At 46.8% G+C, this 15,752-nt stretch overlaps 1 protein-coding gene across 1 annotated transcript in view; it reads left to right on the forward strand.

Moving 5' to 3' along the window:
• ANTXR2 (ANTXR cell adhesion molecule 2) overlaps positions 1–15,752 on the forward strand; it is a 491,546-nt gene that overhangs the window by 137,818 nt on the left and 337,976 nt on the right. The gene's annotated exons all lie outside the window — the stretch shown is intronic.

Here is a 15,752-nt window from a genome sequence, read left to right on the forward strand (position 1 = left end):
GGCTACGGCCCCAGCAAAGCAAGCGTCGTATCCTACCATCCCTACTGATAGGGACGACAAGCGTTTTCATGGTTGGGCGAAGAAAGTGTTTTCTTCAGGGGGTATGGCTCTTCAGGCTGCCAACTCGGTATGTGCCTTGTCACATTTCACACACACTCCGTGGAACTGTGTTTCCATAGCGGCTGAACATATTCCCGAAGGGGACGAATGGGATGGTTTTCTTGCTATGGTCAAGGATGGCAAGGATGCCATGTGTGAGGCCATTCAGTCGGGTTTGGACATGGCAGATTGCGTCAGCCGGTCCATGGCGGAGAGCACCGTAATACGCAGGTTTGCGTGGTTGTGGAAGTCGAGGTTTGCTCCTGATGTGCAAGCCCGACTCCTCAACATGCCCTTTGATGGTGTCCATCTTTTTGGCTGCAAGGCTGACGAGAGCCTTGAGAGGTTGCAGACCTCAAAAGCTGCAGCGAAGTCGTTGGGCGCTGCAGTTCGCCAACCTCCGCCTTTTCATCCTAGGGAACAGCAATGGAGGGGAGGTTCCTTTCGTTATTACTCATCCTTTGGTAAAGCAAAAGGAGCTGCTAGTCAAAGGGGCCACCGTAGGAGTGTCAGAGGTGGAAAACAAGGTACTCGAGGTGCCAAGGCCGCTCGGGCTGTTGCCTCTTTGCCCTTAGGCAACGCCGCAGCCGCTTCAGCTTAGTCATGAGGCCATGTCCCATGGTTCGCCGGTTGGGGGAAGGATGGTGCAGCATCTTGTCGAATGGCGTGCCATTACTTCAGATGTGTAGGTTCTGGAGATCATAGCCCACGGCTACTGTTTTCCTTTCCGGCAGAGGCCTCACGACAATCCACCAGGGAACCTCTCTTTGAAGAGTCCGGATCCGCTCCTTGCGCAGGAAATTCAATCCCGGCTGGAGAAAGGCGCCATAGAACTGGTGCCTGTAGCGGAGGGGAACAAGGAATGGTATTCCCCTTATTTTTTTATTTTCAAGAAAGACGGGGGATTGAGACCCATCATGGACTTGCGCGGTTTGAACAAACTCCTCAGGAAGGCCAACTTCAAGATGGTTACTCTTTCTCAAGTCCTCCAGGCCCTTCAACTTCAGGACTGGTTGGTGTCACTCGACCTCAAGGATGCTTATTTTCATGTGCCGATCCATCCAAAGCACAAGAAGTACCTGAGGTTCGCGGTTGGCGACTCGCACTTTTAGTTACGGGTACTGCCGTTCGAATTGACCTCCGCCCCGAGGGTCTTCACCAAGCTCATGGTAGTGGTGGCAGCGCATCTCAGGAAAGGGGGGATTCACGTCTACCCCTACCTGGACGATTGGTTGATCAGGGCGCGCTCTCCTGAGCAAGTCCTGGATCATCTGTCCGTCACCTGCCACTCCCTCCACAAGCTGGGCTTCTCCCTCAACTTAAATAAGTCCCACTTGACGCCAACTCAGAGGCTCCAGTACATCGGAGCAGTGCTCGACACATCCCTGGGGCAGTGTTTTCCTCCCCAGGTGAGGGCTCATCACATTCAGCAGATGGTGCGAAAGTTCCAACATGCCCAGAGTCTCCATGCGTTTGAGTTCTTGAGATTGCTCAGCCTCATAGCATCCTGCATTCTTCTGGTGCCAGAGGCCAGGTTGCGGATGAGCTCTTTGCAGTGGGCACTCAAGCTCCAGTGGTCTCAGTCCTCGGCAGGATGTCGGACCCCGTTCAGGTGCCGCCCTCGGTCGCCCAGGACCTTCTGTGGTGGGCCGTCAAAGGCAATCTGATGAAGGGGGCTCCATTTTGGCTACCCTGGCCGGAGGTGACGATCGTGACGGACGTATCCCTCACGGGATGGGGAGCTCATGCCAACGAGTTGACAGTCAGCGGTCGTTGGTGTCTGTCGGAGTCCAGACTCCATATCAATCTGTTGGAGCTGAGGGCCGTCAGGCTTGCCCTGAAGGCTTTTCTACCGACTGTGCGAGGAAAGAATGTCCTGATTCTGACGGACAACACAGTGGCCATGCACTACCTCAACAAAAAGGGGGGGCAGGGTCACTTCCTCTGTGCAGGGAGGCGATGCAGCTCTGGTTCTGGGCAATCCAGCAGGAAATTTCGGTATCGGCCGTTCATCTGGCCGGAGAAGAAAACGAGATGGCGGAGGCTCTGAGCAGGCAGAGCGCGATCTCTCACGAGTGGGAGTTGGCTCCGGAGATTCTCCTGGAGATCTTCGCCCTTTGGGGAACCCCTCAAGTGGATCTCTTTGCCTCCAGTGTCAACCGGAAGTGCGAAAGTTTCTGCTCGCGGGAATTTCTTCCAAGAGGAGCCTTAGGAGACGCGTTCGTGGTGGAGTGGTTATTCCCACTGCTGTATGCGTTTCCTCCAGTCCGCGTCATTCCGCAAGTGCTGCGGAGGTTACGGAGGTTTGGTTCCCGGATGATCCTCATTGCTCCGGCATGGGCCAGGAGGACGTGGTACCCGGACCTTCTCGACTTGTCATCTGACCTCCACGTCGTCTTCCCTACCAAGACGATCTGCTCTCACGGGGAGGGGTCAGGTTCTCCATCCAGAGGTCAGGTCCTTCAACCTTCATGCTTGACTTCTGAAAGGTTTAGGTATAAGGTTTTGGACCTCCCTGAAGACGTGATGGAAGTGTTGCTTTCGGCCAGACAGCCGGCAACAAAGTCCCTGTACCGTTGCCGTTGGAGAAAGTTCTGCGACTAATGCAGGGTTAAGAATGTGGATCCTTTTTCATGTGACATTCCTGTGGTTCTGTCTTTTTTGCTTTCTTTGGCCCACAAGGGCCTGCAAGTGGGTACCATTAAAGGTTACCTGGCAGCGCTGTCCATATTTAAGCGCTCATCTGAAGAGTTTTCTTATTTTAAAATTCCTTTAATTTCTTAGTTTCTAAAAGGGCTCACTAATGTGTTCCCTGCATCACCTTTCCAGGTGCCCGGTTGGGATTTGAACCTTGTTCTCATGTTTCTAATGGGTGCTCCGTTTGAGCCTTTGCATTCCTGCCCTTTGAGACTGTTAACTCTTAAAACTGTATTTTTAGTTGCGGTCACTTCCGCTCGCAGAGTGAGTGAGTTACAGGCACTTTCAGTTAAGCGACCCTTCACTGTGTTTCACAAGGACAGGGTTGTCCTTAGAGTTTCTCCTTCCTTTCTTCCGAAGGTGGTGTTTGAATTTCATTTAAGCCAGAAGGTTATTCTTCCAGCGTTTTATCCTCCTCCGCATCCTAGTAAGGAAGAGGAGAGGCTCCATAGGCTGGATCCTAGGAGAGCTTTAAGCTTTTATATTTCACGCATGTCCCAGGTCAGAGTGGACGATCAACTCTTTATTGGTTACGCTGGAAGGCGTTTGGGACAAGCTGTTACTAAGCAGACTTTGTCTCAATGGATTATCCTGGCAATTTCTGAATGTTACCGCTTGGCGGGTAAGGACCCTCCGATAGGCTTGCGGGCCCATTCTACCAGGGGTATGGCTGCCTCTACTGCCCTGCAGAGGGGTGTTCCTATTTGTAACATCTGTGATGCAGCCACCTGGGCTTTGTCCATACTTTTGTATGTCACTCCTCCCTCGATTGCATCTGTGGGCAGGATCTGGCCTTTGGCAAGGCGGTCCTTTACTCTGCAATTTCATTGGGCATTTTAAATTTCTATCTTCTAAATTCTTTTTCCCACCTCCTTACGTTGGTACTGCTTTGGGAGTCTGTCATAGACATGGAATACGTCGGAGGACCCAATCCCCTCGAAGAACAAGTTACTCTCTTACCTGGTAACGTTCTTTCGATGAGATGGTCCAACGACGTATTCCATATCGCTCCCTCCCTGACTTCCCCGCTACAGAATTTCTTATGCGATTGCAGCTTATGTTTCCGAAAGGCTTTGTGTGGTCAGACTGGCAGAAGACTGGTGCCACACGTTCTGGGAAAAAACCACAACTGAGGCTACGGGCGTGGTGCGTCCTACTTATAACATCCAGTGACGTCGGCCGTTGGAGGAGGTCCTCGAGGGCGGCGTATCGACGTCATCGACGCAGACGCCGACAGATTTTCCAAAGCAGCACAGCTGTGGTGATTACTGTCATAGATATGGAATACTTCGTCGGACCATCCCATCGAAAGAACATTACCAGGTAAGAGAGTAACTTGTTCTTCTACCACTCCTAAAGAGCTGTTGTTTTAACTGAACATGGTATACCTGAAACAATTCAGAGGAAGGGATCTATCCCCTGGATCCAAGGATTGTTCTGTTGGATTTATATACTTAGTTTTTGCACTTATTTTTCTAAGTTTAAAACAGAGGCATTTACCTTGCACATTTGTTATTCATTTCTAGGGTGAGGGTCAGATACGTTTTGGACACAAGGAATGTTTGCTTAAGATGGACGACGAGACACAGACTGTTGCCTAGTTTTGATTTCATAGGTAGGGAAAATAATTTGGAAAGGGATAGAAAGGCCTTTTTCAAAACCCTTTTCATTTAATAAAATGGCCAATGTTGAAAACATTACAACTTTGTGTCTGTCTCTCATTTCTGGCCCCTCACATCACACAGCGAGTCTAGGACCCGCACCCAAGTAATGAGATAAGAAAGTCTTGGCAGGAGCGTGAACAAGGCATTTAGCGAGTCTGGGACCCGCACCCAAGTCATAAAGCTAGAAAGCTCTGGCAGGAGAATAAACCAGGCAAACAGTGAATCTGGGACATGCACCCAAGACATAAAGCTAGAAAGCCCTGGCAGGAGAATAAACCAGGCACAAAGCAAGTCTGGGACCCGCACCCAGTCATAAGGTTAGAAAGCTCTCGCAGGAGAATAAACCAGGCAAAAAGCGAGTCTGGGACCTGCACCCAAGTCATAAAACTAGAAAGCCCTGGCAGGAGAATAAACCAGGCACACAGCGAGTCTGTGACCCACACCCAAGTCATAAAGCTAGAAAGCCCTGGCAGGAGAATAAACCATGCACACAGCGAGTCTGTGACCCACACCCAAGTCATAAATCTAGAAGACTCTGGCAGGAGAATAAACCAGGCACACAGCGAGTCTGTGACCCACACCCAAGTCATCAAGAAAGCACCCGCCGGAGAATAAACCAGCCATACAGCGAGTCAGGGACTCACACCCAATCAAGAGTGTTGAACCAGAGAAAAGGGCAAAGAGGCCACACATGTGAATTGTTGAACTTGATGTGAACTGTGAAAAAGCTAAGAAAGCTCAGAGGCAGATACCTCCTCCTTGAACTATGAAATTGTGAAACCCTTGAAAGAAAGGCATACCCCTTCAGATTGTGGAAAAGTATAACTCTGCAAAGGATCCAGAGGAGGATTCTGTATCAAGCATTGCTGAATTGTGTAACAGGAGGAAACTCAAGGGAAGAGTTGTGAGATTGGGGAGTATATTGAAGTGACGTTGAAACGCCAGAGAAATCGTGGGGAAGGGAAAGTCCCCTTTCTGGTGGAACTTTATTGATTTCCTTTTCTTCACTTTAGAACTTTGCATTTGGAAATTTAGAAAGAGGCTGCAGGTGTTCAGCCAAAAGGTATCCCTCACTTCACATTATATTGAGTTTAGTGTGTGCGGGTCAGTTTAGGATATTTGGACACAGGACAGAGAACTCTTTTGATCTGGACATTCTGAAATAGATGTTCCTTAGTTTTGTTGAGGTTAGGAATCGCCTCCTAGAGTTGGGGATAGATAGGATTTCCCCAAACCCCTTTAACCAACATGAAAACTGTCACTGTGTCCGATTCTTACTCTTGATCCCACTCAGTAGCCTATGTCTTTAGAGATCACTGCTGCCTCTTTGTAATGGTTGTAGGAGTGACTGCATTCCCAATATAATGGGCGGCCATGTTTATCTCTCCTGTTCAATACCTTGAATGGAATGCACATGGCAATTGAACACTTGCTATTACAAAGTATATTTTCTTTGCTCCATTAGTAATGAAGGCTAGTTAAAACTGTGACCATGTACATAATCAAGGATCCCTGTTTGACTTTGTATATTTATGCTACATGTTAGTTATATTGAAAGGGCATGTAATGCAGTCCTCCCCTTCCCTACCTCTCTAACCTCACATGCACATAGACACTTTTAAAAAAACGGGTCAAATTCTCGTGAAACAAAAGTGCATGACTAAAAAGAAGACTTTCGAAGGGAGGTCTTTTAATTGACGTGATAAGATTTTTATTGGATTGTAAGAGCCTAATTGTTGTCTTTTCAAGGGTTCTCTCAAGATCTCTATACGGCAGGTTAATTATCCCTATTTTCATATCTTTTGTTCCTTGAGTTGTCTCTGTGATAAAGTCCCTTGACTCATCCTTGCAGTAGAGGGTTGTGGCGAGTCAGAGGGTCTCATCCCTATCATCTACAATAGAGATGCCCCTCCCATACCAAACGCAAGAGGAATCCTAAAGATTCCTAGAGAAACGGCGGAATCCAATCCCCGGGTACCATATGGCTACATGTGTTTTGCTAATATTTCAGTTCAGCTATTGAAATCTGAGTCAGTAATAGACTCCATGGAGATGGGAAACGATTGAAAAACCAAGTTAGTCCTTTTTCTATGTTGCACAATTGTTGGTCTAATAAAAGTGAAGAGGGACTACACCGTGGTGCTGATGGTAGTTGGAGTAGTATTAGTAAAGAGAAGTTGTGGAAGAAAGTGGAAGAAGGAAGAAGAACGAAGCAGGAGAACGGGAAAGTTGCCATTCAAAGCAGGGTTATGGTCCAGACAGGAGACTTGGACCTGGAACCCACAAGACTTAACTCCCACGAAGTGGCACACTGAGAGTATTGCAGAACATGGGCACAGACCACCGATTTCTTCACCACCTCATTTGGTAAAGGCTTACCAGCCCGTAGAAGTACCCGGGACACCAAGAGAAAGCGGGTATTGGCACCTCGCCTATCTGAGTGAGCGCAAGCAGCACTCGTGGAAAAGGAGACAGCCTGCCAAGGAGACCTGTTGACAATCCACATCAGTCCGCCATCTGTCATCAGGAAGTCCTGCGTGGCAAAGAGGAGTATGGGGGCTTCCCTCGCTGGTGTCAGCAGCATCGGGCTGCCCCGAGCGAACGCTGTCCCCGGCTGCAGGTGGAACGGGACCGCGAGTTGAAAAGGAACCCGAGGTACGGCACTGAAATAGGCAGGTATGGGATGGGAAGGGATGCAGCACCAGTTGAAAAAGGGAAATAATAACATTAATCCATTTTCAACTGTCCACCCACCCCTCTCTGCAGAAGTTAGCAATGTTTAGACGGCAAACACAGACCAGTTAAAATTGGAATAGAAGAGAAGTAAATAACTGGACATTGAACTTATGAGTCAAGTACTTGGACACCACTAAGAGCAGACAATAAATACACTGCACTTTCTTGTCGTTGGAAAAGACAACTGGCACACATGGGCTGATCAGTATTATATACTTCCTCGTCCAAGTGAGACCAGGACTATAGAAATTGACAGTATTTCATAGGAGAGCATACCATTGGCAGCACTTGGCACCCGAACAAACCAAGTCTGCCAAGGGCAAGATAACCCCTTCCTAAGCAGTGACTCATTAAATGGAAGACCAGGGGTTGTGGATTGTCCTCCCTAGCACTGTAAGGTCCACTTCTCAGGGGAACAAATCTCTTCCCCAAATAGTGGGTTAAACAACCACTGAGAGTTTTACTGGTAACATTGTGTAACTTTATTTTAGAACCACTACCAGTTGCTGGACTGGCAAATTGAAACTTGGTACAACCAAGTCGTGGAGAAAGGTTACAGGAAAGCAGCCAAGTACATTTATATTTTCCCGTGTAGTAGGATTAGGAAGTATTTTGAGTGTGAGGGTCAGAGTAGGTTTTAGACACAGGACAGTGGACATTAATTTGGACATCCTGAGGAAGACTGGTCCATTAGTTATTTCTGTTGAGGCAGGGAAAACCCTCAGAGTTATGGAGACTGAAGCCTTGTTCCCATTCCTTTTATGATTTAAATAAAAACATTGTGAAACAAACCAACACTGTCAGTCTCCTTACTCCGACCCCTCACAGGGTGGAGAGGACATGGAGGCCGAGTACTGCTGACCGCTACGGGATGCAGGCTTCAAGAAGGATCCCCTAAACTCACATTCCATTCCCGATAGGTTGGCAGGGGCTTGTCACCTTAAAACAAAACATGCCCGATCCATTTTAGGTGAACTCCAAGAATGGGCAGTACATGAAAAACCCAAGCAACCTTAGAGTGAAAACCTTGCCTGAGTGGCTACATGAAACTCCCTTACAGCATAAGGCTCCCAGCAACAAGGGTGAACACTTAGGCATTCAAATATCCCTTCGGCTCGGAGCTCATTAAAGTATGTAGCGTCAAATCTCCAGTGGGGAGGGTCTCTCCCATGCTATCAGTGGCTACACAAATGGAAGTACTGAGGAGCAGTGTGAAGCAACATCTGCGCGAGTCGCCTGTTTGGCTTGAGAGCAAAAGAACCAAGAATCAAAGATCACATCTGAGCTTAACTTAAACTCGGTATGTCTCTGCCTGCAACGTGCTGTTCACTCATTACGCACAGGTGATTTCTTTCAGCACTTACCAGAGAGCCAATCCCTGCAGGAGAGTATAGCTATGCAACACAGCTGTTTCGAATAGCGAGGAACTATTACAAGTTTGTCTTGATACCCACGATACTACTGCTCATCCAGCTCCCTTAAACCATCACAGGCATTCCAGGCACTCGGCTCTCAGCCACAAATAATACACAAAGCCCGAAGTGGGGTGTTAAAGCACCCTAATGCTAACACACACACCAGTCTCTGGAGGGCTGCATTCGACTCTGCCCCCTCCCAGGCCTGGCTCATACTTAAGTACAATGCAAAAGCTACATATTATTCTCCTCCCATTAACCGTACGTATTAAAACATGTCCCGAACAGAGAGAGAAAAAGCACATTTCATAACATCAGATTGTCTTTGCATGGCAGGCTCTTAGCACCCTTGGGACTTGAGCCAGCAGCATCCGAACTGTGTACTTCTCAAAGTGGGAGGCTGCCCATCTCTGAGGCCTTCAGCATTCCACAGAAGAGCTGCTGTTCTCTGCGACATCTGCTTTCATGGCTGTTAGTTGTCAGGCCCGTCTGTATGCCAAATCAGTAGGCCAGTCTTCCTGCTTCAGATGTGATCTATCTCAAATCAATAAAAAGTGCAGAATCAGAAATGTACCAGGTAACAGGAACATCCCAGGAGGCTGGGCTTGTTTGGTATGAAAAAGACACTGAATTCAGTGGCAGTGTGGTGGTTTGGAGTCGGACAAAGAGCAAGGAGTAGAGCTGGAGGTGAAGGTGGAAGGGAACAGAGGGGAAATAGGAGTAACGAGACTGGATAGTGATATCCAGAGGGAGAGAAAGGAGAAGGGATCTGGAGGACAGCAAAGTGGTGGAAAGAAAGAACAGCAGAGGTACTGAGATGGTTGGAAAGAGAATTCAAAGGAGAGAATGGATGGATGAGTATAATGTTTGGAGAAAGAATTAAAATTAAAGTAGAAGAAGGAGTGAGGGGTATAAAAGGAGGGTGGAGGTTACATCAGAGCAGGGGAAAGAGTATGAGAGTGTTGGACGAGTCGTCCGAGGAGAGGCAGGAGGGTTGATTATAAAAGAGTTTGGAGCATACATCAGAGGAGAGGAAGGAGTATAAAATAGGTTGAGGGAGGCATCAAAGCAAATGATGGAGGAAGGGTTATAGAGAAGGTTGGCAGCGACAACAAGGAAAATGCAAAGGGATACTTCCAGGAGGTGGTTGGTGTAGATACCTGGGCAGAGAGTGAGTGGTATATCTAGGAGATCAGTGGTAAAAACGTAGGAGGAGGAGTCTGTAAAAACCCGCCGAGAGGTGGAGGAAGGGACAAGCAAGCCAGTTAAGGAAGAGTAAAGGTGACCACTAGAGAGAAGATCTGAAGACACAAATAGAAAGACCTGAGAAAGGACAAGGAACACCCCAAGATTTAGGGCTGCAAGAGAAGGTGGGCAGGATGTATGCCTACATGATAAGGCATCAAGGTGCTGAAAGAGAAAGGAAGGAGAAGGTGGTTCAGGGGCCTTTTCCTGAGGCACAAGACCCTCCTGACTAATTGAGTAAGTAGACAAGGGTGAGGGGACTGGGACCAGGACCCCAAGACACAGAGGGGAAGGAGGCAACCATACCCAGCCCAAAGAGATCCTCAGGTGGCAAGCCTCCAAATGAAACCTTTGGGGTGCACCTCAATATTGATCAGCCCCACTTTCCCCATCTTCATTGCCTAAGGGCACATGGGGCCCCGAGACACAGAAGAAGGGGTCTGCAGGGAATCCATGATGAGAAGCACAGCAGAGAACACTACAGAGTCGAGAAAGAAGTGAGTTGACTGGGAAGTGACGATAATTCCCAGGGAGGAATCTCTGGACTGAAGAGTTTTTTTGTCAGAACCCCAAGGAAAAAAACATCCTATTTTCTTTTGTATCACAGATTGATTTTGCCAAAGGGAGACCGCCCTGTTCATCCCCAGTGGAAGGGATGGGAGGGCCGACAGGTGTGGCCCTATATTGATATTTCTAAATCCCTGGCCTCGTGTAGTCTGTTCTAAGTAAGTGGCTAATCTGAAAGTACCCATTTCCAAGAGTCTTCTGAAAATTACATGATGAGGTTCTACCCTTTGTGTTCCAGAGCCTGGGGCCCCAGGCACCAGGATATCCGACTACACACTATCTTCCATGTAAGCACGCTTTATGGATTGGAATGGAGTTGGCTGATGGCAGAATCCTGGCTGGGGTGTGGTAGGGTGTCAATTTCTTTAGGTGTCCCAGTCCTTTGCAACAGCAGGCCTGTGCAAGGTGAACAGCGCATTGATTGTAATTCTATGGTCTACCAGGTGCCATTGGAGAGCTTTCATAACCCTGATGCTTCTGAAGGCCCATGCTATAGTTAAAGTGAGTGTTGTGAAGCAGTGGTGTTGTGTCAGTCAATGTTTAGTTTGCAGTGGGATGAAATGTATATTAGGGAAATACTCCATGTGGACTGAGTGTTTATACCTTAATATTTCTGTTGGTCCAAGGATCGCTTAAGTAAAGAAAGCGTGCCTGCATGCAGCAATCACTGTCTCAGTGCCAGGAGCACCAGCTGGACACACTCCTATGCGTTAATGTTGTAAACCCATCTAGGGCCTTATTGCGAGGCGCCTAATACTGATTTTGAAGCCAGTGCGTAAGGCATCGCTATTGTCGGCAAATTGAGTGGCTTCATCAGAGCTGCCCTAGGATTGGCCTGCAAGAAAGGGGGCCGGGCTACTGGGTTATCCAGTGTTGGTTATTACAGGCTTTTACTCAGAGGCGTTGCTAGGGGGAGGTCTAACCGGCCCCTTCCCCCCTGGTCTTTTGGTTGTAGCCCCGGATATAATCTCAGGAGCTACATCCAAAAAGCAGCCAGCCCCCAGTCCTAACTGTTCTGACATTAGCGCAGCCCCGAGTCTTTTCCAGACCTAGCAACACATCTGCTTTTACTAGCTGAGTTAAAAAAAGAGCTTGCGTACAGTCCCGATCAATAGTAGGCAATATCATTATGATTCATATGTGGTTGCAGCCTGTAGTCGTTTATGTCCAGAGTTATTTGATTGCAGATTTCGTCTAAAGGTCGCCTGCTTCTGCATAGGAATCGTTCAGCTCGGTTAACTTGAATGCTCTCCTTGTTTACATTGCCCACCTTTTTCCTGCTCTGATATTCACATTGCTCCATGCCAGCAGATGTTGTAATCAAAATCTCAGAGCACTGAAGGGAGATGTCTTTCCTCAGTGCTTGACATTGCCTCTTACCTTGAACATTGTGTTTGAACAGACAGTGGAGAGACAAATCTCACCTCTGAATGAAATGGATATTCTCCGCTCTGGCGGGAGGGCGTTCAAACAGTCTTACCCCACAGGGGATTCGGTCTCTGCTTCAGCGTGCTCCATTAGTGGAGCGTAACAGCACCACTTCCTGGCATCAGCATTAGCCTTTCAAGAAGGTCCTAGGCACTTTCCTGCTACTATAATTACTTATACCTGATGACGGAACCCATAGAAGGACGAAACGACCATGGGGACTACATTACATGGGAACTCCCCTACGGGTAGCTCCGCAATATGTCCAGCGATGAAATCTCTGAAACGCTGATACTAGATGAAGTAATTGCAGTGGGATGCATGACCCTCTGCAAAGGAATTAAAAACATATACAATAACACTTCATAGGAAAATGTGAATCTAAAAACGTACTACGGTTTTACTGTGGCCACAAGTTCTTCCTTGCCCTGGATGGCCTAGATAACAATGTAATGTTTAAAGGAATTTTTTAATATGATCTCACTGAAGCAGAACACTAAATTACCGGTCACTCAGAGATAACAAACACGGTGCAGCAGGACACAGTGGCGGACCACCACACCCAAGTATGGTCGATGAAGCACTGGGCTCCCGGTGGCCATAAACCCATTGGGGCCGGACACAACATGGGGCCATATGCACTCAATTAGGTTGAAAAGTGGGGATTTAAAAGTATTTTTTCTCTGTACTTTGTGGCATTATTCAGAATAAACTGTACATTCCCACAATCCTGTTCCTAATAACTGCATAACTACTGTGGCATGTGTTTAACAGCATTCACTTGAGTAATTTATTTTGGTCAAGGGCCATACAGATGTTGCTCTTAAGTCGGTATGCATCAGGGTCGAACAATGTAAGGATGAGGCGCCATTAGGTGACGACTTACACAGACAACTCCCTTCACCGTTCATAGAATTACAAAAAAATGAATGGACCAGATGTGTAGTAATGGCCAACTGTGCAACTTTGCAAGCAGGAGGCAGGCGTTCTTGTCACGCTTACAATGACGACCATAAGCGCGCGCCATTCTGACTTATTCTATGCCAAAAGTGTTCGGACTTAGAAACACACTGAAGAGTTTTATAAGGGCTACACTGGGAAAGGGACGCCGATAAGATTCTCTTAAACTATTGCAAATAAAAGAAGCACAGAGGAGGGTGTTTGAGGTGACCTGCGCATTTCAGGGTGGCTGATGAGCAGTAAACCAGGGGTGCTATCCAGTCGCCTTGTGCCTATTAGTGTCCAGAGCGTGCACCTGACACTTATGCTTTACAGGCTGTCAGCACCGCTGCGGGTGCTGGGAGCGTATATTCCACAGTGACAAGCCCTTCACTGTGAAAAGAAAAAAAGCATTTCTATCCCTGCTTGAGGGTTAGACAAGCAGGTGGAGCAGCAGCACTTAAAACCGCGGATGTTCCACTTAAGAAGAAAACAATGGATGACAGGGTCAGGCAGGACTCTGTCACGCAGTGGCCATCCCTCTGCGCCCCTTCCAAACAGGCATAGGGTGTCTTTCTTTTCAGCGCACTTTGAAGTGCACACTGTTTTTGACAACGGGATGCACTTTAAAATACCGCCTCTGATTTGCCCAAATGAGTAAAGCGGGTAAATGAGGGCACATGAATGTGTCCATCTATTCGCAAGAAATTCGGTTCCTCTTTGAGGATAGGATGCACCATTTTTTGGCACATCTCATTTGTTCGAGGGGAAAAAAGTGTTGAGAATTTAGCTCCTAATGTTTATCTCAACTGCGGAATTAAGGTATGAGTCTTCAAGCTACATGATCTCTTGATTCACCTTAGCAAAAACATGACTAAGAAACAGAGGACAGACTTACAAGATGATGAGAAACACATCTTTAGTTGAAAAAATGCTAGTTTTCCATAGAAAAGAAGTGGGAATGTAAAGAAAATATGACCAGAGGACAGGAAACAAAGCGACCCAATACAAAACACGTTTTTGGAATCTGCAATAATGAGAAATGTAAAGGGTGTCCTGGCCTGTGAACGCACGCCCATGTTCTTCCTGTATGTGTTGTTTGTCATGTAGATGTCTTTGCAGCACCATGTAAACTTTCAGTGTTGCAGCAATTATGTGGTTGGAATTAGCTGACCTGCAATTTTGAAGGCCTTCAAGAATGAGGTAATTGTATGTTGTACAGCAATGTCCCAAAAATAAATGAAATGCTGCTTTTCGGTAATAAAATAAGAAATATGTTGAAATTATATTTCAGATTTATTGTTAATCTATTTTTTTGTGGTTTACTTTTTGGAATGGCAAAATTCATGTACAACACATAAGCAAGACAAGCGGAAAAATAAAAGAACATTACAAAATATATGTGCCCATCCAGAATGAGAGGAAATTGGTTCAATCAGGGGAATTGAAGAAGAGTTCTCAAGCATAAGCATCTACACTGTGGAACAGGCTCCACTGCCCTAAGAGGTGTTATGATTTAAGGTCGTTCTCATCCAATAGATCTTTTTCCAGTTTCAGGAAACTGAAAGTTAACCGGCCAGACCTTTGGTCTTTTTCAACTAAGATACTTCTTTTATCAACTAATGTACTTGTGTAAACGTTGGGTGATCATTGGCAAAAAGAGGTCGAGGACTACTGTACTGGTGGTTTCAAGATATCAAGAAACTGACCAACTTTAATGTGACTTGTTTTATGTGTACAAGACAATATGGGAGAAGCATGTTTAATGGCGAGGATTCGTCAGAGTTGTAGGGGGGAACAGCTAGAGGAAGACAGTTGGCTGATTCCTATTGGTTTTCAGGTGTTTCCAGAGAAGGTGTGGTTGTTTCGTTTGCAGTGTAAATGGTTGTGTTACACATCCTTATACCCTCTGCTGCCAAAGGGAGATTTTCCCATAAGACTATTGCAGAAGGTGGTGTGAGGACATGCCATCTACTGTGTACAAGCCCAAGTGAGTTTTACTATGTAAATTGATGACTTTTTATTCTCACTCAGAAAATGAGCACTGCTAATCAGGACTCACTTTCTAGATGCTCATGTTGATTGGAAATGTACAGTTGTTCTCTTGCCCGGGCCAGTCTACTGACATACCGAGGGTTGCCTTGCAGTTTGGTAGCATTACAGCCAAACAAAGAGTGACCTGTTAATTCCTGACACCAGCCTGCTGAAATCCAAATTAATTCAAACTGCCATGGGCTGCCTTTAAATAGAGGGCACCCGCTATTAACTATCACCAAGGCCTTTGCATATGGTGTTTCCATTTTTTTTAATGGGTTGCAGGCGAAGAACGATGGTCTGGACGGTTGCCCAGAGCAATGCCAGAGGTTAAGATAAATCCTAAACCTTCCAGTCATCACCTCTTTTGTTTTGTTATAGTCACCCTGGCTGGGATGGTTATGCCCAGATGTGGGTCCTGTGTCTCCTGGACCTAGAGTTCCAAGCTACTCCTCACTGATGAGGCCCAATTAGGCCGAAACATGTCTGGGGATGATTGTGGTCTTGTGTAGAAGGGATGTAAACAAGCAGTTCGGGCTGGACTGACCTTTTTGGGGTGCGACCAAGCCTGATTTGCATATGGTCTTTCCCCTTTTGTAATGACTTGGCAGGCAAAGAACGATGGTTTGGACGGTTGTCCAGGGCAATGCCAGAGTTTAAGATTCATTCTAAACCTTTCAGCCATGACCTCTTTTGTTTCACCGAGGTCTGGTGTCAGTTTGGTTAAATATCAATTGGATGGAAAACTACAACTACAACACCTTCCAACTTAGCAAGGCACATGTTAGAGGGGCTATTAAGTCATTAACATATAGAGCAAGAGGATACACATTTGGAACCATCATTGAATTGTATCTGACCAAAGTGCTACCAATTGTACTCTATGGGATTGAACTTTGGGATCTAAATATGATACGTAAACTATCTT

The sequence above is a fragment of the Ambystoma mexicanum genome, chromosome 2p (genome assembly GCF_040938575.1).
Source record: "Ambystoma mexicanum isolate Mex_15411 chromosome 2p, UKY_AmexF1_1, whole genome shotgun sequence".
In the NCBI taxonomy this organism is placed as follows: Eukaryota; Metazoa; Chordata; class Amphibia; order Caudata; family Ambystomatidae; genus Ambystoma; species Ambystoma mexicanum.